The 25,999-nt window shown below is 45.8% G+C and overlaps 1 long non-coding RNA gene across 2 annotated transcripts in view; it reads right to left on the bottom strand.

Moving 5' to 3' along the window:
- Positions 1 to 399: 399 nt before the first annotated feature.
- Positions 400 to 25,999, bottom strand: part of LOC129380838 (uncharacterized) — an 88,853-nt gene continuing 63,253 nt past the window's right edge. For both annotated transcript variants that reach the window (XR_008609053.1, XR_008609052.1), the window contains exon 2: positions 400 to 714. This is a non-coding gene — a long non-coding RNA (uncharacterized lncRNA). The remainder of the gene's footprint in view (positions 715 to 25,999) is intronic.

Here is a 25,999-nt window from a genome sequence, read left to right as displayed (position 1 = left end):
CTCTGTTTTCAGGATCGCCGGGACTGGTTTTCACGATTTCAGGTATCGGCCCATCGTACAAGACAGCAGCCAGCAGCAAGAAAGTAAAGAGGCAAAAGAAGCTTAGCCTTAAAGCTGGCACTGTGTTGAACCAATCGAGCCCACCAACCAATGAGGGTAGCGTGGGCGCTCACCCTTCGTGACCCATCGTGCGACACAGCTGCAAGCAACCGCGATGCGAGTGTGAGAGGCAGAGAAAGCTTCACTTGAAAATGCTTCTCAAGAGTTGCAGAGATAGCAATGCGTAACCAGGATTTTTCAGAAACGAGTGGATATCCGTCTACTTATTTCCATCTACTTATATCCATCTACCCTGCTCCTTTTCAGGTGTACTTTACTGAATTAGAGTAAAAGAGTCGCTGTAGGCTAAAATCCGTTTCATTTGTTTCTTCAGCATCTTTTACTGTCTATATGTATATTTATGTCTATATATTGCCTCATTGTGGTAGGCACCGAAGGTTCAGTGCTTTTTCTTTTCTATACTTGTTTTGGCACCCGCTGGTGGCCGCATGCCGTGTAGGCACCTTCGTCATCAGCGTCACATATCGCTCGTGGCTTCGGGGCTGAGGTGATTGCATGGCCGGCCTTCCTTTGCTTCCGATCTGGCAATCATTGCCACTCGTTGTCACGCAGGTCACCACATGTACGCCAAAGGTGTTCCCCGTGTGCGCTATTCTGTAAAGACGAATTGGGGATATGTCAAACAGTTTTGAACTGAGCAAATAGTTCTCGGAGTTGCCTAACGGTTCAGTGCTGCGCTGAACGAATGATGAGTGTGCCAGAATATTGAACCAAAGGAAAATGTTCAGCACAGCAGTGAAGTATTTACGTTAAGCTTTACGACAAAAAATTCACGCGGTCTTAAGATGACTTAAACAGAAAAATGCGCAGTGAAACGAATCATTATAATCATCGTCGTCATCCTCGTCATCATGGCAAGTCTACTGCAGGACGAAGGCTTCTTCAAGCGATATCCGACTACCCCTGTCCTGCGCCAGCTGACCCCATTATATGCCTGCGAACTTCCTGATTTCACCACATTGCCTGATTCTCCGCAGTCCTCGACTGCACTTCCTTTCTTTTGGTCGCTAATAGACAATCAGTTCTCTACCCTATGCATTACTTAAGCTACCCAGCTACATTTTTTCCTCTAAATGTTAACTGCAGTATTGACTGCCCTCATTTACTCTCTAATCCCCACCACTGTCTTCCTGTCTCTTAACGTGAAATTAGTACTGGTATATACATAGCTATATCAATATAGGAGGGAATTTAGCTACAGCGTATTGCGGCTTAGCTGCATATTGGCTGCTTCCTCATTTTATTATTATTATTATTATTATTATTATTATTATTATTATTATTATTATTATTATTATTATTATTATTATTATTATTATTATTATTATTATTGGGCCTTAAGTCCCCCTGTGAATTTTGGCAGCACTGCTTTCGGACTCAAAGCATAACACTATGTTGCTTTTATGAGAGAAGTCAGTAAAAAGTAACATACCCCTATTATGTAAGCCAATCGGACTGTGCCTTATGAAGTCTTGGAGCCAGCAAATTGAATAATTATTGGCGAGAAGAGGAATTCTGACACATAGGAGGCTATACGTACGCGGTAACTTACGGGTTATGTATTGCCGCGTGGTGTCTTCCACTTGCGATGGTCGTGGCGCTCAAGATAATTTGCTTTTCGAACAGTTACGTATACGTTATGGAAGCAACAAATAAGCGTTGACCACACAAGCATGCGATACCACTCAATGAGCATAAGTGTACTCGGTTTCCCGCTTTTCTCGGGTTTTTCCATACGCCGGCTCTCTCACGTAGCGTCCTGCCGCAGCACCGGCGCGTTGCAATCAACTGCACGGGGCGATGAGAACGTGGAAAGGCAGAGGCGAAGAAAGAGAGAGAGCGATCGCGTAGCGAATGGGTCGCGGTGCACCGCGCTCGTCCCACGAGCTGAGCGGAGAAGGGCCGATACAAACTGCAACGCGCGCCGCACGGCTCCTGTAACCGCTGGTGGCGATCTTGAACCCGCATGCGCACGATGCGGCGGCCCCTCGTCCTCTGTTGAGCGCCTAATAACTGGCCGGTGCGGGCATCTGGCGTAGCGTGCGTGTCCGCTATCTGAGCGGGGAGGGGAGCGTTTTAAGCGACCAATCTGCGCAGTAGGAGGACGAGCGTCGTGGTCATCGCTACAGAAGGCACGCATATAGCTGTTGTACGAAGGGTTCCCCGTTCAGCGGCGATTATGCAACAAAAATTGGTACACCGTGAGCGACTTGCATGACAGCGCGTGCACCTGTTGCATGCGAATTTTCCTCGTGCTTGAGGCCCATGCATGGCAGAATGGCTGAATGTCATATGACGCCACGCACATACGAGCACGATCAGAGCACGATCCGTTCGCTATTCTAGCAGGAAGAGAACCTCGATCAGATTAACATCGGAGCCGACCAAATTTAGCACGTGGAGAAATTTCACTACCAAGTGAGCGACAAGTCTCCAACTTCGGGAATAACCGATGCAAATTAACTGGCGCGTTGTGGACTTGCCTCACCAGCTAGAGAGAAGTACACAATAGCTCCACACTTCGTCTTACCCTCTCAAGCCGCAGCGAATAATAAACATGCTACGCGCATATAAGTGCGCTTGGTAATGTGGTGGCCTGCGGTGTTCATATTCATGCACGAACTGCGAAACAAACGTTGGGGATGCAGCTAGTATTACGCGCAACTTGCCCTGCCCGCTGCCCCCCGTAAACAGAACATTATATTACGGAGATCTTTCGGCAGCCCCCAGGCCAGCTTTCGGAAGAGAGCTAAGAAGAAATGAAGAATCTTTAGGAGCAACCTGGCAAGCAAAGTGCGCTTGTTACAGAGGCTAGCTGCAGGAGCAGAAATAGACGCAGCTCAAATGTTAAATGTCATAGGCATTCCAGCAGTCCCTTTCATATATAAAAAAGATGTGTCATCGTATTAAAACTTGCAGTACTTGTGACAGCGTCTTTGTGAACAGCCACAAGCGCATTGTAGCGATCATCTGGTTGATGTTTCCTTTTCTCATGAACATGGTAGCAAATTTGTTTTGTAGTTAGCGTCTCGAGCGCGCGCGTCCGTGCGGGCGTTAAAGAACAACCACTTAACGGGACATATGAATTAGCAAGTACAATATTACAGAGAAATATAAAAAAGCTCATTTTGCTAGGCCACTGTGTGGTCGGATCAGCATAAACGGAAGGGGCCACGGGTGAGTTCCGGGCTTGCGCAATCATCAGACTCCGGCTTCCGGCCCGCCACAGTCACACGGGCTGGCAATCAAGTCTAATAGACACCGATATGCAATCGGACGTGAGACAGCATTGGCCCCACGAATATCCAAAGGCGCAGTGGTGCCATTCGCCGGCGTTGGTGCGCGAGCAAGGCTCGGCGGTTACAGCGCTGGGAAGACCTTGCACCGCCCGTGGGCGCGCGCAGTTTTCAGTCCAGTAATAATAACGAGTGACTTCCCAGCGTCGACGTGCGCGAATGCGTCTAGGGTGGTGCCCCTGGAAGCAGCAGCAGCAGAAGCGGCAACCGAAGCGGCGACCACTGGTCGCACCGCCATCCGCATAAAGCGGCTCACGCAAACCGGACGGTTCACGGCGCCTGTGTGTGTGCGCGCGCGTTACTTTGGTGGTCTGGTCGTCGGTTCGCACCGTCCCACGCGCGCCGTTTTCATGGGTGGAGAGAGAAACCGGCAGCGGCGGCCGAAACGATCAAGGCCGCGGGACAAAAGCCCCTTAGTGTTAAAGTAGTATTAAAATGCCGGCGTGTGTGAAACGAAGGACCACGCTCGCACAGCTTACAGCGGTCTAACCCTTTTCTGACCAGCTAAGAAAATAGGAAAAGTCGGAAAGACCATTTGGCCGTCCGCATGCGTGAGACGGGGCAGCGTCTTATTCCGCGCGCGCGCACGACCGTGCGGTCGCAGAAGGCAGGGTAACAATAAACGCCCGCACTTGGTAACCTTACGTGAATTAGAAGGACAGGCAAGTTGCGTATCATCTACAAGCGGTTGTCGCTGGCGTCATTGTTATTTACCACTACTAGCATTGCTGCCGATGCTGCTAAAACGAGTACAACCATCATCACGGAGGTGTACTGCAAATAGGCAATTAATCAATCCTTGTTTGAGTGCCCTGTAACAGCCATGACGCCTTCGTACTTGTGCACTGTTACGGTGAAATTGCATAGCGCATAAAAGAATGACGGCTTATGACGTGTATGAAACCAGTATGGGAGCACATTCGGCATGAATGTACGAAGCATGAAAGGCAACTAGTTAGGATATATATGCGCATATATCGTGTATGCGACGCGTAACCTTATGTAGCGTACCATAAATGCAGTATTTCGAGCCATATATCAGTAGCCTACTGGCTAGAGGCAGAAACCTTTCGCTGATATGATGCGCACTATATAGACAACATGAAATTAATGTAACATGTCTATTAACCCCGAATGACCACTAGATCTCTCCTTTTTCATCCTTTCATATACATGCAGTATCAATAAAAAAATCAATGTTGAGTAGCTTCAACAAACAAGAGGAAAGCGGACTCTGAAAGCTTTTGACATATGCAGAATAGTTATTAGGTGTCATCGGAAGTCGCAATACATTGCAATTGCTATTTGATGATTTATTAGCGTAAAAAGAAGCATGATTCCCCGTAGCTTTTTGCTGGACTTTGATGCCAGTATACGAGATTAGGCTGGCGCAGTTAACGGTTCCATGAAGAATCTTGCAAAGAAATTGAAGGTCAGCATAAACCCGCCTTGATCCGAGACTGAAAAGTAATCCCGGTATACATTGGGGTAAGAAATGTAAGAGCTGTCAAATGTTAAATAATAATAATAATAATAATAATAATAATAATAATAATAATAATAATAATAATAATAATAATAATAATAATAATAATAATAATAATAATAATAGTTTATTTATACACATCCGAAAGCAAAACAAGGAAACCGGCCTGTCTAAGTCCACGAGGACTCTTGCGACTTGGCCCTGCCGGCAGAGTCAGTACAATGATGTGGTTACATATTTACATAATAACACATTTTTTTACCAACTTTCAGAAGAATAGTAACATAATAAGAATAATATTGTCGCGATACAGAACAGGACGTGCAGACAAGAGGCGATGACGAAGAATTATTGTTGTTGCTGGGGCGCTTAGGCCACCATGTTCTAGTATCAGCTGGCGCCTTCAGCATTGCCCTTGCATAAACAACATTGGTGCTTGTCTCCGCCTCGCAACATTTTGGTGGAGGTGCGGGGTACCAACACGAAGCTCCGCAGCGGTCGCCGCGTGAGCCCTGATACGATGATCGACAGACAAGGCGCCACAATGACCGACCGCCCCACCTCCGGTGCCACAGACTCTGACCTGCGTCGTGTTGTCCCAGCCTCGAGACCCAGGGACCTTCAATGGTATCGATGGTACGGACGTTGAAGACTGGATTTCCTGGTATGAACGTGTAAGCGAAAATGATCGGTGGGACCCAACGCTAATGATAGCGAATGCGATATTCTGCCTCCGAAACACTGCGCTAGCATGGTACGAGACCCACGAACACGACATAACGAGTTGGGACGTCTGCAAGCAGAAGCTTCTAGGCCTCTTTTGAAAGCCCTTTGGCCGTCATCTTGCGGCGAAGAAGGAGCTATCTACTCGTGCCCAAACGTCAGCAGAATCTTACGTGGTATATTCAAGGTGTACTCGCGCTCTGTCGTAAAGCTGACAAAGACAGGAACGAGACCGACAAGACTGACCACATCCTGAAGGGCATGGCAGATGACGCATTCAACCTGCTTATCTGCAAGAACTATGACTCGGTGGACGCGATTATCTAAGAGTGCCGCAATTTCAGAGGGATGAAGAGTCACCGCATTACGGAGCAGTTTAACAGGCTACCAAATATGGCTTCGGCGTCTTCGTGTGAAGGACAGCCACGTGGGCCTCCTCTGTCTGGACAAGAAAATTTGACGGGGTTAATTCGTCGCGAGCTCGAAGCCATGTCTCCCGCCGTTCCGCACAACATGATCCCTCTGTTAAACGAAAGAGGGATCATGCTTCAAACGCTGAAGGCATTCGCTGACGAGCTTTTCATCAAACAACAAAGCACTAGATGTAGGACCAGTCGCGTGCTGCTGACTGACACCAGCATTGAAACCTGAAGTTTCGTATAAGGGTGTGAAAATGGCAACAAAACAATCCGCGACTGATTGGGCTTCTACTCCTCTAGAGTAGAGCAGGCGAAAACACTCTCCACATTTGCTAGAGCGCTTGCAAATATAGTTGCGAAAGTCCGCCGGCCGGTCGCAGGCGCTCTTTTCCAAGAATGCAATATATGAGTCAGGATCATACTGAATACGATAGTACCCAAATGCTGTTAGAGTGTAGCATCATTGCGATACACCCATGTCGTGTCACAAGCTAGATAATTGAAGCCAAAAAGCTATACGTTTGAAGGATGCTTATGATATATATATATATATATATATATATATATATATATATATATATATATATATATATATATATATATATAGGGTGTCCAACGTAATCTTAGCGAAACTTTAAAAATATGCGAATGCCATGTAGCGGGCAGAACCAAGGCAATGGCAATGTTGTTTGCCGTCGCTTCGAGATACTCAGATTATTTCGTTCATTCTACCTAATTACATAATTAATCTTAATTAGTTAGTCAGCTTCTCAAATATTATAGTCGGACGAAAAGTGTCAATGAGAAAATTGTAGAGCAACATGAAAAACTTCCGATACAGCTTTCTGTTCAGCTTTCTCAATACGTGCTACATGAAAGTGTTTTTCTGAGCGTGAAAGAAGCCCACGAATACACGCAAAGTGCCTCGAGCGGCCAGTCGCACGGCGATTCCATGGACGCTCCTTCCATGTACGTACATATACATATGTATATACACGCTCTGAACCATCCCACGACGCCGAGTGCCAGACAGCAGCAGCAGTAGCAGTGGGAAAGTCGAAGGAAGGGGCAAAGAAACCTTCGCTTTAATAAAAAGAAAAAGAGAGAGACATGAACAGATCACAGAGGCACGATCACATCCGGTCACAATCACAGCACAGAATCACTCAAAGATAAGCCGTTTGCGCTTGATCCCGCTCTGAAGCACGGCATGTCTCCGCTCGGACTCACCTCATGCCTCCAAATAGCGCTAGACAGTGGGTTGGGAAAGGTAGGAGTGGTATCTAGAACACAACAGATGTCTAATAAATAAATACACATAGTTTAATAATACGATCTAAAACAGCGTGTACTGAGCAATAGCTAAAGCACTTTCTAGGCCAAGGTTATCGCCATGTATTCTTGATAAGAGGCAGTAAAATCCTGATATTTTTTTCCATGTTTCACCACAGTTAAGACGCATTGCATGAGGGGGTAGAGGGGCTATATATTTATGCAGCAACATAACAAAAATGAATATGTACAATCATGGTTGGGACTTGCAAAATGTCCTCGAATAAGAACCTATCTGTAGCATGTTTGCTACGTCGCATGCCACAAAGACGAAATAATCACCGAAGCAGGCCCCTGGCAAATCTGTGATGCTGCAACTTGCGAGTGTCAACTGTATCCAAGTCTTATCAGGAAAATATCTTATCACAATACGCGCTAACGTAAGCCTTCTTGATTGAAACTTTCTCCGGACACGAGGGTGCAAAGTCTGGCAGCCATCTTACACGCAGCGTACTTCTCAATTGCATCCACTCGTCGCTTCCCCGCGAAAAAACGTGATGGAGCGGAATTCAGGCTCGTCACAATGCGCATCAGGGTGCTTTCATATGGTGGAGGTTGCTGTGCGACACGCACTGCTCATAGCCAGCAGTGCATATTGAAAAGTCGGCACTTTCTTCCGACGCAGGCTAGCCGAATTCAATTTCCCGGAAGAAACGCAAGCACCGTCACGACGCGTTCGAGCGCCTACCTATAGGACGGGCAAGATATAGAGATCGAAGTATAATCAGAAGTCTCCATCTGTTAATTTTGACATCGATCAGTTCAGACTGGAGTTCAAATGGATATAGTGCCATAGCTGACAATTTCCGCCTGGCGCCAAAAGCGCGCAGAAGGTCACCGGCCACGGAGTAATCTGCGCATTCGATTCGTCACTCCGCGGCGACCGACTGCGATCAATAATGCGTGGCCCAGTTTCCAATACGTGATTTCTTCATTTTTTCTTTTCACTGTTAACTTTTTTTCTTTTTTTTTCATCCCGGCAGAAGCTAAGCCACCGCAAAGCGCTCGGGTCTGATGGAGCGGCACGTTTGCATGCAAATGGTTTGGCATGGCGCAGTGGTTATCGCTGTCCCGCCGCCAGTGTTTCGTCGTTTCGAAGCGACTTGGCCGTCCTTCTTCTGCGGGTTCGAACGGTTTCGCCCCCCATGCTCCGCTCGCGTTTCCTCCGGTGACGGATCGCGCGTGTCGCCGGCACCGAGTCTCCCTCGATTGTCGTCGCTGGGTCGCTAAGGGCATGCGTCGAGTAGCGCGTGACCGATGAGAAATATTTCGCAACGATCACGCGCTGGTTCGCTCGTAAGCGGGCGACGAGCACCGAGAGGAGTGCATGCGTAGATGCAGGCATGCACCATTGGCTGTGATTAGAATTGTAGGCATCGTCCGTGCACTTGCGTGTAAGATACGTTGATTATGGAAGATCTCTTTAGAAAACGAATCAGCGGTCGGATTCCATCAGCCGACGTCATCGCTGTAACTTCGTTCGCTATGATATTAATAGTCGTCTCTAGTTTTTGCAACCCGATCCTGCGTACACAATAGTTGCTGCTACAATGGTGATAGCGAGCGGCGTATGCACAGGCGAACACAAAATTTTGCGGGATCTGCCAGCGCGTACCAAACTGAAGCCTATCCAAAGTGTATTCTCGCGTCATCTGACTGAGGAAGCGTCTGGTAACACCGTTTACCAGGTGCACGAGAGAACGCGCGTGCGCAGTGCCAGGTCCCGACAGCAGCTGCTTGCTAATTCGTTAACGGGGCACACAAATTCAGTTTGGCATGCACTCGCACATTCCGCAAAATTTTGTCCCACCTGTACATATACAGGCCAGGGTGCCGGCAAATAGTTCAATGGTTATTGCAATACTTTATTTAACGCCTAAGCAATTATTCCCTCGATTACCATCATCTCGTAAAGTGTAAAAACTTAAACTTCGCGCATGTGAACAGAAGTTCGGGATGAATTATAACGCACGCAAGAAAAGAACAAGGCGGCTACTTTGGCCACTTTCCCTTTCACAGCTGACGCTCCTATGTGAAACCTACCGCAACATCGCATTGCTGACACGTATAAAAGATGAGTTTATCGCTATGTTGGATAAGCACGTATGTATTTACTCCCAATGCAGCCGTAAAGGGGACAAAATACTATGGACCTGTTGTTACTACACGCTCAGCGTGGCGCTGGCCACCACGACTGCGCCCTAGTACAAAATGCATAAGCTAGATAATAAAAACTTACTGCCGTGGTTTAGTGGGACAAACTTAACTGTAATGTGTTGGTCATTCTCTGGTGCAACTCTATTTTTTATTTAGTATAGAGAAACAACTAGCAAATGTTACGTGGCAAACTCTTGAAATTTTACGCGTTAAGAAAATTATTCTCCAGTTAGTAAACTGTACATTGCCCTCGCAAGAAATACAGGTCCAGTAGTCTGCAGCATCGCCACCTGTTGTGTAATTGTATTTCACTGCCCAGAAGAGTGTCCCGTCAATTAGTGGAAACACTCTGGGCAAATCGGAATTCACACTAGTTCCTGTGTCTCCCTAGCTTCCTTTTGGACTTCCATACAGCCCCCCTCTTAGGTAACATATCCAGCTCCTAATCTAGCGTGTTCATGTAAGTGCTAAGAGTATGCAAACCTAGTGCACTAGCCGTTTGTAAGATTATTTTCTATCTCGCTCTCTCTGTGGAGCGGAGAGGCATTATGGTGACATTTAGATCAAACTGAGCTGGCCAGAATGTTATCTTCGGAGCTGGAGGGAAAACCTGCAAAAAGCGTCAGTGATCAATAAGAGCAATTAGCTCGAACTCGTTTCTTTCCGAGGTGAAGGTTAAATCATTTGAGACGGCTACACTTGATCGATACGAATCTCTGAAATTCTACTTTACCGAAATAGAGAACGCGACTATATGGTATAGTTGGTAGCCGCGTATCTATATACGCCTCCCCACTCCCATCTCAGTTAAGCAACGCACACTACCTAATCTCCCCCCCCCCCCCCCCCAAACCTCCTCTTTCCTTTTGGTCTCATCGTCCCACGCCCGCTTTCATCCAGCGTATACTTAACTGTCCTCGTTTTACGCTAGTCCGACGCAAAAGTAACAAAGAAACTATGGAACTCATATACAGTCTTATTCAAGCGACTATTACAATTTGCTTCCTAGCACCATGGTCGAAAGAAGACGAAGAGCTCGCGTGCTTGCAGAGCTCAGTAAAATGGAGGTGACTTTAAGGGGGGGGGGACGCTGTCTTGCTTGTATGAGCGAGAAGAAAATAGAGGCTCTCCCATCTGTCTTTTGACTCTTTCGGCAACAAGAAAAGGACCATCCATCATCCCCACGACGAGCCCGCAACAGCGTTCGGTCTTACAGAGGCGGCGGCCGCATACTTCGGCAAAGCTTGGCCTAAGCGTTCTGACGTCCCTGGGGAAAGAGTTCGTCTTTCAAAACAACCTTGCTCGTGTTTTGCTTGCGACACGTGAAAGGTTGCTGGTTCGGAAGTAATTTGCATGAGGAGGTGGTGGTAATTTGCAAGGAAGTAAAGCCAAGAGGGATAGAAAGAGATATATGCAGAATGTTCTGTTCGGTATAGCTATAGGTTCTACACCTCTTTAGCGAGATATATCGTTTAGATTATTTCGCATCAATAGAACGCCCTTCACAGTTTCGTAGCCAGAATTTTTTTTCCTATGCCACGATTGCGAAGCAGGCACGTGTATAAGCGCGAGTAGCGACCTTCCGGCATGAACATGTGCCGATCATGTAACACAGGACTGCTCTCTCTTTCTGTCCCCTCTAGAAGTCATTGCTCTTCATCTTCGCCACAAAAAACTTCGCCGTATTCCGCAAGACTTCTATAGAGGAAAAAACACTTTTTTTCGTTATGTCTTTTTTGCAGTGTTGTTGCTCCTGACCGGCACTGGTCATCAAAGGATTAGTGGTGTCATCAAAGCAATGGTAGTGCAAACAGTAATACGAGCTGGTTGCACGCTATCGGCTATAGTACATATGTGGTAGCTCAGTAAGGGCATTTCAATCAACAAGCAAAGGTAGCGATGATGGCTTCACAAATCTGCCGACCATCTCGCATTGTTGTTTCGACGTCTTCCTACAACTGATCATAAAATGAATTCCAACGGTGGCAGAATGCAACAATGCTCATGTTACCCACTTTGAGTGCACCTCACAAATGTGCACAAATTATTATATCCCGAGCCTTCGACTGTACGACCCCTCTCATAGCTCAAATGTTGGTTTGGGCCATTAAACAACATGAATGAAATCGAATAATATGATCAATGAGCAATTATTTTTTAGATCTGTTTCATTCGCTCATGCGTAATTCTCTCACAATTTTTTTTTTGACGAGTGTGCCTTATTCTCTCTAGAGCCGGCAGGCTTTCTGCCCCTCCTGGTGGTCTTTGCCGCAAAGCGTATAGTTCGCAAGTGTTGCTTTGGGACGTTAAACCCTACGCACCAATCAACTATGTTCAGCTCTAGGAACGAGACAGTGGCGCTTCGTTGAATGCTGGCTGGAGGACCACGTCCCGAACGAACAATGGATCGGTGACAGCTGCACGCAGTTCACTATCTGAAATTTTGAAAGGCGCACTTAATGTTTATTGATAATCTGATTTCATTCGATTTGTCGCTATATCAACCTTCAGTACGCCGAAGATCTACGCCAAACTTTCCATATCGTGTTTTCGCGACATAGAGACTTTATATTTTGCTGCTTGACGATGCACCAGCAACTGGTGCTATCATCTCTCAGAATGTATGTGCGGAAAGAGGTAACTGAAAGATTCCATCAAAGAAAAAAAATCGATGGTGCGTTTTGATATCCATACGAGTTCCAGAACATTAACCTTTCTTTAGAGAGAAGGCATGGCTGAGTGCTCGCTTCCTGCTAACAAGGCTTTCAATTACTATACAGTCAGTATTTCGCTGAAAGTTTGGTTACCACGCTTTGGTATTACACGCTTTTATATTTGCCTCAGCTTCCCGTATACACAGGTCGTTAGATATTCAGCGCAGAAAATCTCAATGGCAAGAAAGCGTAAACTGCAAACTTCGGCTGACTGCAAGAAAGAAAGAAAAACGAAAGAAAAAAAAGCGAGGCGTAGAAACACATTTGCAGCGAGAAGCTTAGTGTTACGATTATCCCTGTGACTTTTTTGAGGACACGGTTTATATTCCGTCGAAATAGATTGACACCACTGCATGCCACAGCCAAGAATTTACCGCTAACAGCCTGGAACTAAATGCGTCGGAATGAAATGTTCCGCCTGCAAGAGTTTATGGAATCTTCACAGAGAGTTTACCGACGAAATACTCCCCCCCCTTCCCCCTCCACCGTCATAATTAAGGACGTATACTGTCACGGGAATATGGTGCGCAATAAAATAAAGAAAAACAGTAAAACAGAAAAAAACAAGAGGCTGCAAATTGGGAGGAGCGCGCACGCCTCCTTCACGTTTCTACAGCAGCATAAAGCCACGTGTTTTGACTGCAAAAATATAGACTGAAAATATTTGCATATTGTATACTATAAGCAAATTTAGGCTGTCGATAGAAAGCGGTGCTTTTTAGAGTTGCAGCGCTGCATACAGCATCTGCACGCCACATACAACTGAGTGATTTCACTTCGGCGGGAGAACGTAGTTAAGATATTTTGCCATTCAGTTTATCTCTATTCTAGGGACTCTTACCGAACAATTAACTAAGGAGGAGAAATGCAGAGCGCTTCATAGAAAGAGAGAATGATAAATAAAATAGAGGGAGGTTAAGCAGCCGTGAGCCTGGTTTGTTACCCTCCACTGGGGGAAACAAAAGGAGAAGGCAAGCGGAACGATCGAAAGCCAATAGTTGTGCGCTGTAGTCACCGACATGATAGTAGTTCTCAGCGCTGTTTCGCGGCGATTTCTCAGTGGGGTTTGCTTCAATAATCGCAGCAGCGCTTTTGCGGCCTTCTGCAGCTGGGATATGCGAGACCACGGTTCCAAGAACTTCTTCAACGAGGAAGGTCTTCCCTTCAAGCTGGTTTAGGGTGATGCACAGTGCTTCGTAAACTATTAAAAGGCAATGTTAAAAGTATCGAGCACGCTTTACAATCGCTCCAAAGATCTTCATAGAGCGTTATATATTTAAAAAATCTTATTGATTCAGAATCCGACCCGAATGAAGGGTCGCAATCAGCAGATGGAGCCAATTAAATCCTTTCAGGCAGCGGCGCCCAGCAATGAGAGTGGGCCCCGCTTGCATGCGTCCACCGCACGCCCGAGAAACTTCAAATGAAGCGGCTAATTGTTTAGGCCCGCTCACGATATATATACCGTGCAGCGGTCTGCCGCGTCGCTAATTCGCCCATTACATCTGGCACGGTTAATTAAGGGCACGTCCCTCTCAGATTCGTTGATGCAATTTCCACTTGGGCGGGCCGCCCCCTAGCTGCCCAGCTGCGGGTGGTGCGGCGGGCTTCGATATATCTGAATAGCGGGCGAACGCTTCTTGAAACTCGGTTCTTGTGAGGTCGCTCCTTCTTGGCATGCTTCGCTGTCACTTTTTTTCGATAACCGCCCTGCTCCACCCGGAAATGACTCTTTTTTTTTTTTTTTAACGAGACAATAAAGGAACTCACAAAAGCTAGTGAACAGAATCGCACAATAATGTTCCAGTGGATACCTAACCACTGCAATATCCCTGGGAATGTTGCAGCAGACTAGGCAGCTGGACAAGCGCACGTTAATAACGCCGCATATGGTCTCCCTCTAGCGCAAGGGGAATTGCGGCACACACTAAGACAGCTCTCAGCCTGTGGTTGCAAAGCGACTTGGTTTGATCAGAACTGGAAATCTTCAGATTTATTTCACATTGACCCTTCGCTTCAGTTTAAAATACCGTCCACATTGGATACAACCGGAGCCTTACATACGCTCATTCACCCTCTGCGGCTCGGTACCGCGTACACAAAACACTTTCTACAATAAATTCCAAGGGCTGACAGTCCAGAATGCACTTCTGGCCACGTGGATGAGGATGTACATCATCTTCTCTTAGAATATCCGCGACACGACACACACAGACAACGTTTAACACGTGATTTAGGGGAGTTAGACCACAGGCCTTTCAGACTCGGGAACATCTTAGGTTCCTGGCCAACATATTCGTTGGAAAGACGCTCGTTACTGGCCCTCCAAAGATTTCTAGAAGCGAGCAATACTCTGGGAAACTACTGAGTAGAGTGTTTACCTGTGATAAGCTCACTCTATGGGATTTTTTTTACCCGACTTTGGCTAATGAAATGCCTGGATTCATGTACCTTCATTTGAATCTAGTCTGTGCTTTCCCATGTGCCCTGATTTTAGGGTAGTTATGTGACCAGACTTTGTGTTTACTTTAGTGCACCTGTGACTGGACTTTGTGTTGTTCTGTTTCCGAGTTGACTTTTAGTTTTAGGGTGACATTAGTGTACTTATGTGACTGGACATTCTGTTATTGCGATTTGGAGTTGACCTTTACTTTTAATGTGTTGAAGTTAATTCCTTTTTTTTGTTTCATGTCTCTATGTGAAAAGGAGCAGCCGGCGCCAATTAAAGGCGACAACATCTCCTAGGTACCATATAATACTACGAAAAAAAAAAAAACCATCTCTCTGGGAAATCTTCCAGAGCCGTGCATGTTATAAGAGATTAGAGATTGAAGGAGCTGAGGCAGGGGAGTGGGGGGGGGCGGGGGGGGTGGAGGTGCATTGAAAATGGTACCTGGCTTTCCATACACCTCAGCTGAAGAGAATCAATGAACACATTGTGTTTCGAAGTGGCCTCTTTTTCGCACGGAGTGATCATATCCATCACTGTAACTGCTTATACACACTTGAACGCGGTCAAATTCGGCCTACATAATGAGCCGAACTACCAAGCGTCCAATCCATGGTGAGCCAAGCCAAGCATTCAAGCTAGTCAAAGAAAAACGATCGGATTAGGTTGTGCAACAGACGCATGATCGCAGTAAGCCTTGCTATCTCCGTTGTCCTCTTTCTCGTGCATAACTTAGGGGCACTCGAGGTGAAGACAAATGGTTGACAATCCAAGTGCATATATATATATACATACATACATATATATATATATATATATATATATATATATATATATATATATATATATATATATATATATATATATATATATATATATATATATATATATATATATATAATTCAAGGAAAAGTTCTGCAGGTCCGGTGCATAGGTAGTTGATGAAACGAAGGAGCACGCTTATGAAAATTGCATTTTTAATGTTTTACCGTTTCTGCCGTGGCACGGCCTTCGTCAGAATAATATATATATATATATATATATATATATATATATATATATATATATATATATGAATGCGCCAGTTGTTATTTGAAGAAATGGTGGTGCAATGAAAAACGAAAACAAGTTTATTTTTGGCAGCAGTTTCAAGAGCGGAACTCCCATCGTTAGGGCAGTTTAAAAGTTTCTATATATGCTGACTGCCAAGTTACTGGCAGTCATTGTACTGCCAAAGTTTTCAGCGGTATAAATAAACCTGCAAAACAAGGCGTTGCGCAGCCCTCGGTGAGTTTAGGCTTTGACGATTCACCCTTCTCATCTTCTACAAGTGCACACGTAGTAATGCTGGGTACAAGCAGAAACGCCATGGTGAAAAGCATGTTGTTTATTGCTGATGATGTGATTCTGACCGAGAAATCGATTTAATTATTTAGCTCAGATGTGTTCGAACAGTTTGCATAGGATACACGTAAGGGACAAAGAACGATAATAAGTAATTTCTAGTTAACAGTTAGTTATTCTTGCGTACCCGGATCAGGCGAGTGATGCGCCAATCATCTGGGATCTCACTGGATTCTATCGATCTGATCAATATTATTCTGAAAAGCTTTCCCACAATGCCAGTCTATCGCTTGAAAAAGGCAGCAGGAGTGCCATCAGGACCTGTCGATTGTTTTGCGTCAAGACAAGTTCAACAATTCCTTCCAGCAATATGCTAGAAATCTCACTTCTGACATTACAGAGCCGCGTGTGGTCATTTCTGCCAGGCTTCGACAATGCACTGTGGAAGTGGGGATTGAACGCATTAGCAATTTCAGTTTCATCACTGAACATGTTCCCGTTACGAAGGATGGGTATCATTTTTTTTTAACTTTATTTAACCTGACAGGAATTCCTTTTTTTCTTCTTTTTTCCCCTTTTTTTTAGGTTGGTCGCACGCAAATTGGCTAGAGTAACTGGCAAGCATCGATCTCAACTTTCACTGAGGTTAACGGCCAAATAAGCGTTTAGCTCAGCTATAAGTGAAACGTTGGTCGACCTTCGCTTTCTTAGTCGCTTATTTTACGTATTAAATGTCTTATTTCTTTGGTTATCCAGGGGTTAAGTTTGTCTACATGCTTGTTTTTGTTGGGATAATGTTATCGATACAAAACGGCCTTTAAATCTTGAACCGCGCCCAATAACAAGTTCACATTATCTTCGTCCTATGACGCAAGAACGTCCTCAACGTAGTGTACAATGCGCGCGTCGTCTGCTTCAGTATAATTTTTTAGGCGCAATCTAATTTTAAGTTTAGTATCATCTAAATTAGGCGTAACTTACTCGCCAAATATCACGTGGAATAAACACATACAGGGTGTCCCAGCTAGCGTTAACCAAGCTGTTCAAAGCAAAGAAAGATTTAGGAAAAGCGCAGTGCAAGATACAATTTGACACCTACGGCGTTCGATCGTCAGACGAGTGCCGACCGAATAACGTACGTTTTATAATCGTATCTCGCAGAAGAATATTTTTTTTACCATTTTTTTCTTTGAACTTGGCTGACGTTAGCTGGGACACACGGTAGAAACGGTAACCTTAAAATTCAGCCGCCTCCCTAATTTCACTAAAGGAAACTTTAGGCAGACTCTCGAGGTAGGAACACTGTTGTATACAACCAACGTGCGGTCCGTTCTAGAACACGCCGCAAACATGTGGGATCCTTACACTAACTTAATAATTAACAAATTAGAAGCGGTTCAAAACCGCGCACCATGTCTTGCGACTAATTTATTCCGTCGTAACGTTTGCGTTACAGCCCTTAAAGAAATGTCTATTTTGGGATACACTAAAAACCCGTCGCCACATTTTCAGGCTTTCTTTTCTCAAACAATTAGCCCACGACAACATCGAAATCGATCGCCAGAAGTACTTGAAACAGCTCGCATACTATTCCGAAAGAAGGTATAATACCAAGAAAATCAGAGAAATTGAGTGCCGCACCCCGTGTTTCAGTCATAATTTCTTTCGTGTCTAATAGGTGAAGGGAAAAACTTAGCTAATACTGTTGTTATGACGTCCAGTGAGTCGTTTGCCAACTTATAAGCTCAAGCAGCATTTGCATGAAACGCAGTCTAGATGCAGAAATTTTAACCAACGCCCAGTCCAGCTCTTATAGTGTGTCTTTCTACTTTGACTGACACGTGTCGCGTCGTGTGACTGTTACTGACATTGAGGAAAACCAGAACAAGGCAAAAGCGGGAGCCAACGTTTCGACAAGCGAACTTGTCTTTTTCGAAGCACTGACATTGATGTTCGATTTCTTTGTTTTGTTTTTATAGATTACATCACAGGTATTTTTCTTTTGTTGATCTCGTAAAGGCAACTCCCTCTATAATAATGCCCTCTAGGCGCGCGTAGTGATGTTAAAAATAAACAGCGCCGCGCAGACCGGCCACCGGCGCGGTGTCTCTGTGACCACAGGACGTTTTGTACCATCTCCGTCGAAGGTTCGTCCACCGGAACGCACGACAGAACTCGCCGAAATCACCGCACCGACTGGCAGTGGGCCAGTGCCGTCAGCGTCTTCGCAGACGGAGGGGCAGTATGAGAACGCTGACATGATGAGAGGCATCGGAGTCAGCGGTGGAAGAAGACGACGACGAAAGCACGAGCAGTGGCACGAGCGCGTCTCTGTGACCACGTGACTTTTTGTACATCTCCCGCCACGCCGCCGGATTTTCTGCTTCATGAGCCATATAATGCTATCGCATAAATAAATAAATAAATAAATAAATAAATAAGTAAATAAATAAATAAATAAATAAATTTATCGCGCGATTTCCATTCTTCCACCACTCGCTAGGCTGCGTGTTGTGGCGCTGCTGCCAACTCTGGAAAGCTTCAGGCATGCAGCCGGGATAAGCTAGACCTGCCGTGTGGGCTTGCTCTGTCGCTTGACCTACTACTGTGTGTGGCGCACTGTCGGCACTTTGCCTCCGCTCCGTAACCTTGCAAGCGCGAACTTATCATTAGGCACAGGCCACCGGGCTTGCTGCAGCGGACCGTGGACTCGAACGCTTAATAAGATTGATCTAGAAAGCGACAGACGAGTCCGAGACCTGGTGGTGCGTCAAGTGCGAGAGGAGCCCGGAGACGTGGCCGCACGGGCGTTTAACGCGCTGCACAAAGGAGCCGGCGACCTCGCACGTCACGAGGCGGTTGTGGCGGCAGCGGCGGTGACGCGATCGCGAAATGAACACGTCCTATTCACGTCTCATATTCCAGGAGGCGCCCGACGGCTGCGTCTTTGTTGCACGCGTTGGTTCGCCTCCATTTCGTCCTGTTGCTGGACCGCGCGCGGCTCGTCAGAAGCAGTTCTGTGCAGCCTGGTGGAAGCTGAACTCGCCCGACTAAAGGCGTCGATGAGAGCGTCGCTCCGCGATGCCGGACGTCGTCACGCGCACTTGTTTTCACCGTCCGCTATAGTTACCCCTTGTTTATCGCAATCCTGCTTTGGCACGTAGTTTCGCTGCCTCGTGACGCAAAAGCACTGGCGTCACATCAATAGAGACGGCGAACGAAAGCCGGCTAAGGTGTTCAATTCCTGCGTCAATAAATAGTGCTTTGGAAAGCGGCCGCTGAAAGTCCGTCTGCATATTTGTCGACATTTGCATGAAATGGCAACCAGCGTGCCGGACCATGGCATGCGCATTCGCTTCTTATTTTCATGCTGAATGTGGGCACCACTGCACTTTAATGCTCAGCCGCCGAGACACCATCGGCAACGTCTGGCATTCAAAGTGGAAAGGATTAACCCTGCGCCGTCCTCCTTGCTCCGCTCGATCGTTTACTGGCGTTGCTAACACGTTGTTGTTGAGTGACCCCATTTTAGACGGCGCTGTCTGTGCGTCCGGCGCCTATCCAGGCCATCAATCATTCCCCCGGTGGGAGATCTCAATGCCACTTGCGCTTTGTCTTGAACCTCGAATCCAACCGAAACCAAAACAAAGCTACTCACAGAGAGAAGAGAAGCTACGCATAAAACGAGGCAACAATCATTTGTTGAGACCCAGCTGTGCAGCAGTACTTACACTCGTGGCCATGTGCAACGCTAGTAGCTCTCATTAGTGGTGCGAATCGATGGCCGCCGAGCAGTGGAATACGAGAGGACCTCGTTTCTCAAGGATTTTAAAGGGTAGGGGAGAGCCCGTCGAGACAATATGCGGGCTGATTCAATTCGTAATTAACGCTGCCGCAGATCAAGATATTCGTGTAGACCCGAGCGAATATCTAACGCTTCCAACAACGAAGCAGGCCAGCTTCAATGGAAAGAGCTCAACGAACGCCTCCAAGATGGTAATTTCTCCGAAAGAGTCTTGGGACAACTTGTTGTGAACCGCTCACCTGTTAACCAAAATGCATTCTGTGAAGTGAATTCGTAGGAAGACACAATGCGTCTATTCTCTGTCTTTCTTTCTTGTTCCAGCCTGCAAGCTTGATAGTTTATCGAACAAAGATATTATACATTCAATAAGTAGCGCCTGTTTGTAAGGAACCCGTCCTGTGCGTCGGTACACACTGCCTGCTTACTTCAGTCACTGCACTTGTTACATGCAATATTAGGCTAAGCCCGTAAATTTCTCCAAACCGAGTGATTTTACCGGTAAATAAGATAATTCCATCAGCCAAGTGCGCTGAAGTTCATTTGACTGCTGGAAAGATCTTGTTTAGTTATAATATCAGTCAATACGTAAATAAATAAATCAGTCAATTTTATTTTTCCCTTTTACAGGAAGGGCCAGTACTAAAGGCCGTAATTACTTAAGTAAGGTCACGACACCATTTACATGGTGACACACGGCAGGGTAGGAAACAATACAACTGAGAACGAATAAGCGTGAGCGCAGCTGTGTTGACATATATATTTATGCACACTGCAGTGCATGAAATGTGGGTTATGCATCATGTGGTAAACAACGCACGGAAATTGCAGTGAAATATAGAGTACAAATTCGGTAAGATGCCTGTGGCAACATCAGCGTAAAAATGACAGCATGGATATCTTCACATCTGTTTCTTTATCATGACGAATGACTAACCGTATTCCATAGCTACCAAGCTTTAGCAAGTGTTGGGCTGCCAAGCACGAGATCGCGGAATCACATCGCGGCCACAGCGGCCGCATTTCGATGGGAGTGAAATGCGAAGATACCCGTGTACTTAGATTTAGGTGCACGTTAAAGAGCCCCAGGTGGTCCGAATTTCCGGAGTCCCCCAATACGGTGTGCCTCATAATCAGATCGTGGATATGGCGCGTAAAACCCCATAATTTTCTTCCTTTCCTTTTTAAGTTTTAGCGACTGCTGGCACCGTCCTGACGCTGGGATGATGCCAGCATTACGCGTGCCGCGTGTCACCACGCCGGGCATGTACACGGCACCCCACCGGCCATGGTAGACAAGCATTTTAATTTCATGCAATCAAGAATAACAAAGAGCGAGAAAAAAAAAAAAGATGCGCATAAAGTGCCGGCAAAGACCATGCGCGAGACACTTCGACAATTGAAGTGCATGGTGACAAATTGAGCGGCCCCCAGCCGCGCATGTGCAGGCGACACTCCACCGATATGGCGCAGTAGCACTTTAACGATATCTAAGAGAAAATAAGAAAGGGTAAAAAAAGAAATAATTACATGCAGTGGCGGTAAAGACCGTAAGCGAAAAAGCTCGAAACCCTCCTAAAGATGGAAATTCGTTGTGACAAGTGACAACGTATAGTATAGACTTATTAAAGACAAAAAATAATAGTAATAATAAAGAAAAAAAAGAAACACTTAAACGTCAACAATTAAGAGAGAGAGAGAGAGAGAGAGAGAATACACTGTGGAAAACGGTGGAACTTATTCAGCAGGTAGTTTACATAGGCAAACTCTTCCAATAACCGAGAGTGGGCTATGAAGAAGATCAACGTTTAACGTGTATATGTCGTTTAACAGATAAGTTAATGCCTAACATAACGACTGCTTGCAGTTGTTTGCTCTAGAGGTCAGAATAATCACGGCTCTTTATCTCTGGTGCATTTCATGCTGTTGTTTTCTCGGAGGCCAGCCAAATATTATAATGCCATCACATCTCAAGTTTTGTATGTGTGAGAGTGTGAGCTGTACAAATGAAACATAAGAATTATATCGTAATGAACGAAAAGGCTGGCGGTAGCGTCAAACTATGGGCCATTTGCTATGTACCAAATCGCGCCTTTCTATAGGTGTAATTTTGTCAAGTTAGCGATACCGGTATTAAACCACACAAAGCTTCAATATTAATGTGAAGCCACTAAGGCATTGTAGAGTATAAGCTTGACTTTAAGAGGCATATAATGTCTGACACGTATAAAGTCTGAACATTTTAGACTGTAGGTGCTCGGACATGTTCATTCCATGTTAGTAGGCTTGAGAAAATGACACTGAGTGTTTTTACCGAGTTCACTACCTATATATAGTTTCATTCCACAAATAAACGTTTTGCTCACAAAGTATATACATATGTATTTTTTTTTTCTTTTTGGTGGTGTATAACACCGCTAGCCAAACATATGGCTAGCAAAACAGGGTAATTTGATTTCTTTCATGGCGGGCAAGTTGCGGTTGGGCGCGACTGCATATAGCCAACTTTTCGACGATGCAGGTATCTTCAATGGCCAGCTTTTCTAGAAACATCGAATACAGGCCAGGTCGAACATTATTTTGCATTTCAAGTAACTTTAAGTCTCATTTGCATCGATAAGCTCGACTGAACTAATTGTAATGCACGTCATTCAATCAAGAGTATCACGTGACGTATGGTGTACTGCTTGATGTTTGTTTGGTGCCGGATGCCGTGATTTGCTGCTGGCTGCTCGAGGCACTCTGCGTGTATTCGCGGGCTTCTTTCACGCTCGGTAAAACACTTTTATGTAGCACGTATCGAGCAAAAGAAAGCTGAATCGGGAGTTTTTCATGTTGCTCAACAATTTTCTCACTGAAACTCTTCAGCTAATTATATCATTCGAGAAGTTGATTAATTGAGGCTAATCCTTTAATTAGGCGGAATGAAACAAAAATTATCTGAATAACTCCAAGCGATGGCAAACAACATTACCTTGGTTCTGTCCAGCTAAGTGGAACTTGTATATATTTAATGTTTGGCTCGAGTTACGTGGGACACCCTGTAGACCTTATCGAAGACACCTCTAAAATCAGTCTAAACCGGCGAAGTAGCATTTTCTGAGCGCATACTATACTGCCAGCGTGCTCATAATCGCCATGTGGCTGAAGTCAAATTGCCCGATAAAGGGCAATGCTTCCGGTGGGTCCAATGCCTTCCGCGCGTACCGTTTTAAATTATTAAATTATGGGTTTTTTACGTGCCAAAACCACTTTCTGATTATGAGGCACGCCGTAGTGGAGGACTCCGGGAATTTTGACCACCTGGGGTTCTTTAACGTGCACCTAAATCTAAGTACACGGGTGTTTTCGCATTTCGCCCCCATCGAAATGCGGCCGCCGTGGCCGGGATTCGATCCCGCGACCTCGTGCTCAGCAGCCTAACACCATAGCCACTGAGCAACCACAGCGGGTAGCACGTACCGTAGCGAGGCAGAAAAAGCTCGGCATGTGATGCGCCCTGCACCGCAGGAAGCGCTTGCACGCGCGCACGTGCGTTATACGTGCTACGACGTTTACTTTCTCTGAAACGAGGGCAGCCGCTTGCGCAGCTGTTTTCCGACGGGATCGCGCACACTTCACCAGCGAGTACACGGCCGGCGTGGGGGCCTGTTGACTTTGCCCGCTTTCCCTCTCGCTTTGGCGTTCCCCTTTCTCTCTTTCTTTCCGACAGAGTCCTTGAAAAACGATCGCTTCCCACTGGGGCGGTATGCGACGCGGATGTCGTGCGCTTCGCGCGCACCGGGCCTGTTGGCCGTCTTCGACAAGAGAGGGCGCCCGCGGCTTCAGCAGGAGCGTTCACGTGCAGTCCTGCCGCCAGGTCGGTCGCAGGTACGGCAAGGAACCCTGCGTAACGACAGGGCCTAGCGAATAGCCCAGCAATGCCAGTTCATGCCTTTCATGTCATGGCCGGAACGGCAGGAATAGCTCAAATTACATGACATGAAAGGCATGACATGTCATGCCATGACGGGTGTATGTCATCACATTAACGTGATGCCATCCTCTTGCTTGCTATCGTCGCACGTAGGCTCCCGTAACACACTTCACACAAACACGTTCGTCGATCTGGTAACTATGAAGAGCACCGAACTATGTTCGGTACGGGTTTCTCCAGAAATCGAAATTCGGAATGGGGGGGCTTGGAGGTAGGGGGGTGGAGGGAGGTTGCTGAGGGAATACGAGAAGTGACTGTCATATTTGATTTTTAGTTTGTATCATTGATGTCTCGCGTATGGCTAGCAACGTTGTCTGTGACTCCAACTCTTGTGACAAATATTGCCAGTAATTACTTCACTTAAGAGGAAGCTTTAGCTCCGGCGCTCCTATCTAAATACATGTACAAGGAGAATTTGTTTTTCTCTACAACTACTGCACCAAATTTGACGAGGTTTGCTGCATTTAAAATAGAAACTTAAAATCTAGTGACTGTTGGTTTCGAATTATTAATTTAGGTCGTCAACTTCTTATTAAAAATTGGCAAAAATCGAAAATTTTCAGAAAACGAAACTATCAAGTTTACAACTCTGTAAACTCTGTCAGATCGTGGTTTCAGCACGTAAAACCCCAGAATTTATTTCAGCAGCTCATTCACGTGGTTAGGAAGAAGGCGGCTTCTTTCTGACGTCAAAATTCGGTTGAGGGCCGAAATGAACCGCTCGACGGGGGCCGTGGTGATCTGACCTTGGTCCTGGAGCTGTGAAGCGTGGGTGGTCATCGTATTCGCCGTACTTTCTAGAACAAATGAGTATGTAGGAAAATCACCGACTGAATAGCCAGCGGCCTGCACAATGCTTTACATAACGTCGATTACCACAGTACGTGGGATCAGCGTAATTCTTAATGTTCTTTTTCTAAAGTGTAGACACTCGTGCTAATTTTTAAAGTTGTTATCTCAGCTAAGCACTCAGCAAAACAGCTGGAAGGGCATATCGTGTGATAAACTTCGCACGAGAAATGGCGCTGTTACTTGAGAATTCAGCAGCAGTCACGGAGAGTGCGTTAGTCCGCACGAATGAAGTTGCCACTTCCTAACGCACGTAGATATGAATGTACACCCGAGAAACACTGAAGCACTGCAGAAGTGTATGTGCTCATGAGAGTTTGAACGAGCCATCATACACACCTATGCTACTCTCCGCGTTTTCTCAGCCGAGAGACAGTAATTCGAGGCTAACAGAGGGACAATTATAGCTTTTCGGGAACACAAACAGTTGCTCCATTGGAATGCATCAACTAGTCAGGGCTTTGGTGTACCTATTTCAAGGTGTATAACAAAGTCTTAGAAGGATTTCTGCTGCAAGGTATGGCTCACAAACATCGCTCTTCTTTTTCTTTTCTTTTTAAATGTTGGAAGTTCCATAATTTATGTTGCCTCAAGATACCAGACCTGTCGAAATCGCTGTCACCACGTCATTCCTATGGGCGAAAATATGTGACGTAACGTGCTTGTACCGGAAAGCGCGTGGATTGTGATAAGATTGGTAATCGCACTAAAATATTTCTTTCCCACGCGTCCAACAGCTTTTATGTCATAGGACTCCGACCAGGCCTAGTCAGTTGACATCTGTGGGCTTCTTGACTCATAGTGTTTACAGCGCTACAAAATAAGAAGTACATCTTCATTTACGTTGCCACATTCGCAAGGACATTTTTCCATCAGGACAGTGCATCAATGACGCAATTCCGGAAGGAATTCAACGAAGCGAACTGGGCGTTAACTCGAAAAAAAATTAAACAGTAAAAAATCTGCCTTGCATGGCCCAAGCTCGCGGATTTTGCCTTCGACGAAGAGCGACCTAACTGCCTTTCCGAGGGGACTATAAGAGTAGACACAAACAGCCGTCTCTCCCTGAGTTTTCTTTTTTTCTTTTCTTCTTTATTTTTGCATAAGCTTCTAACACGTGAGGTAGTCAAAGTGATATTTTATATTATTAATGATGTTTAAAGACAAATAAAATCCATCAACGAGAAACACGATTGAAGCAAAGCATCATAATTATGGACACGAGTCATCGAGTGGGTGTTGGCTTCCTCGACCTTCGGCTTAAACGAGTAACCTATGCTTGTGGAGTGTGTCGTAATAGCAAGTACGCATCAGACAACAATACGCAATTTC

Source organism: Dermacentor andersoni, chromosome 1, assembly GCF_023375885.2.
Source record: "Dermacentor andersoni chromosome 1, qqDerAnde1_hic_scaffold, whole genome shotgun sequence".
NCBI lineage: Eukaryota > Metazoa > Arthropoda > Arachnida > Ixodida > Ixodidae > Dermacentor > Dermacentor andersoni.
Note: the sequence above shows the minus strand (reverse complement) of the source record. Positions and strands in the feature narration are given on the sequence as shown.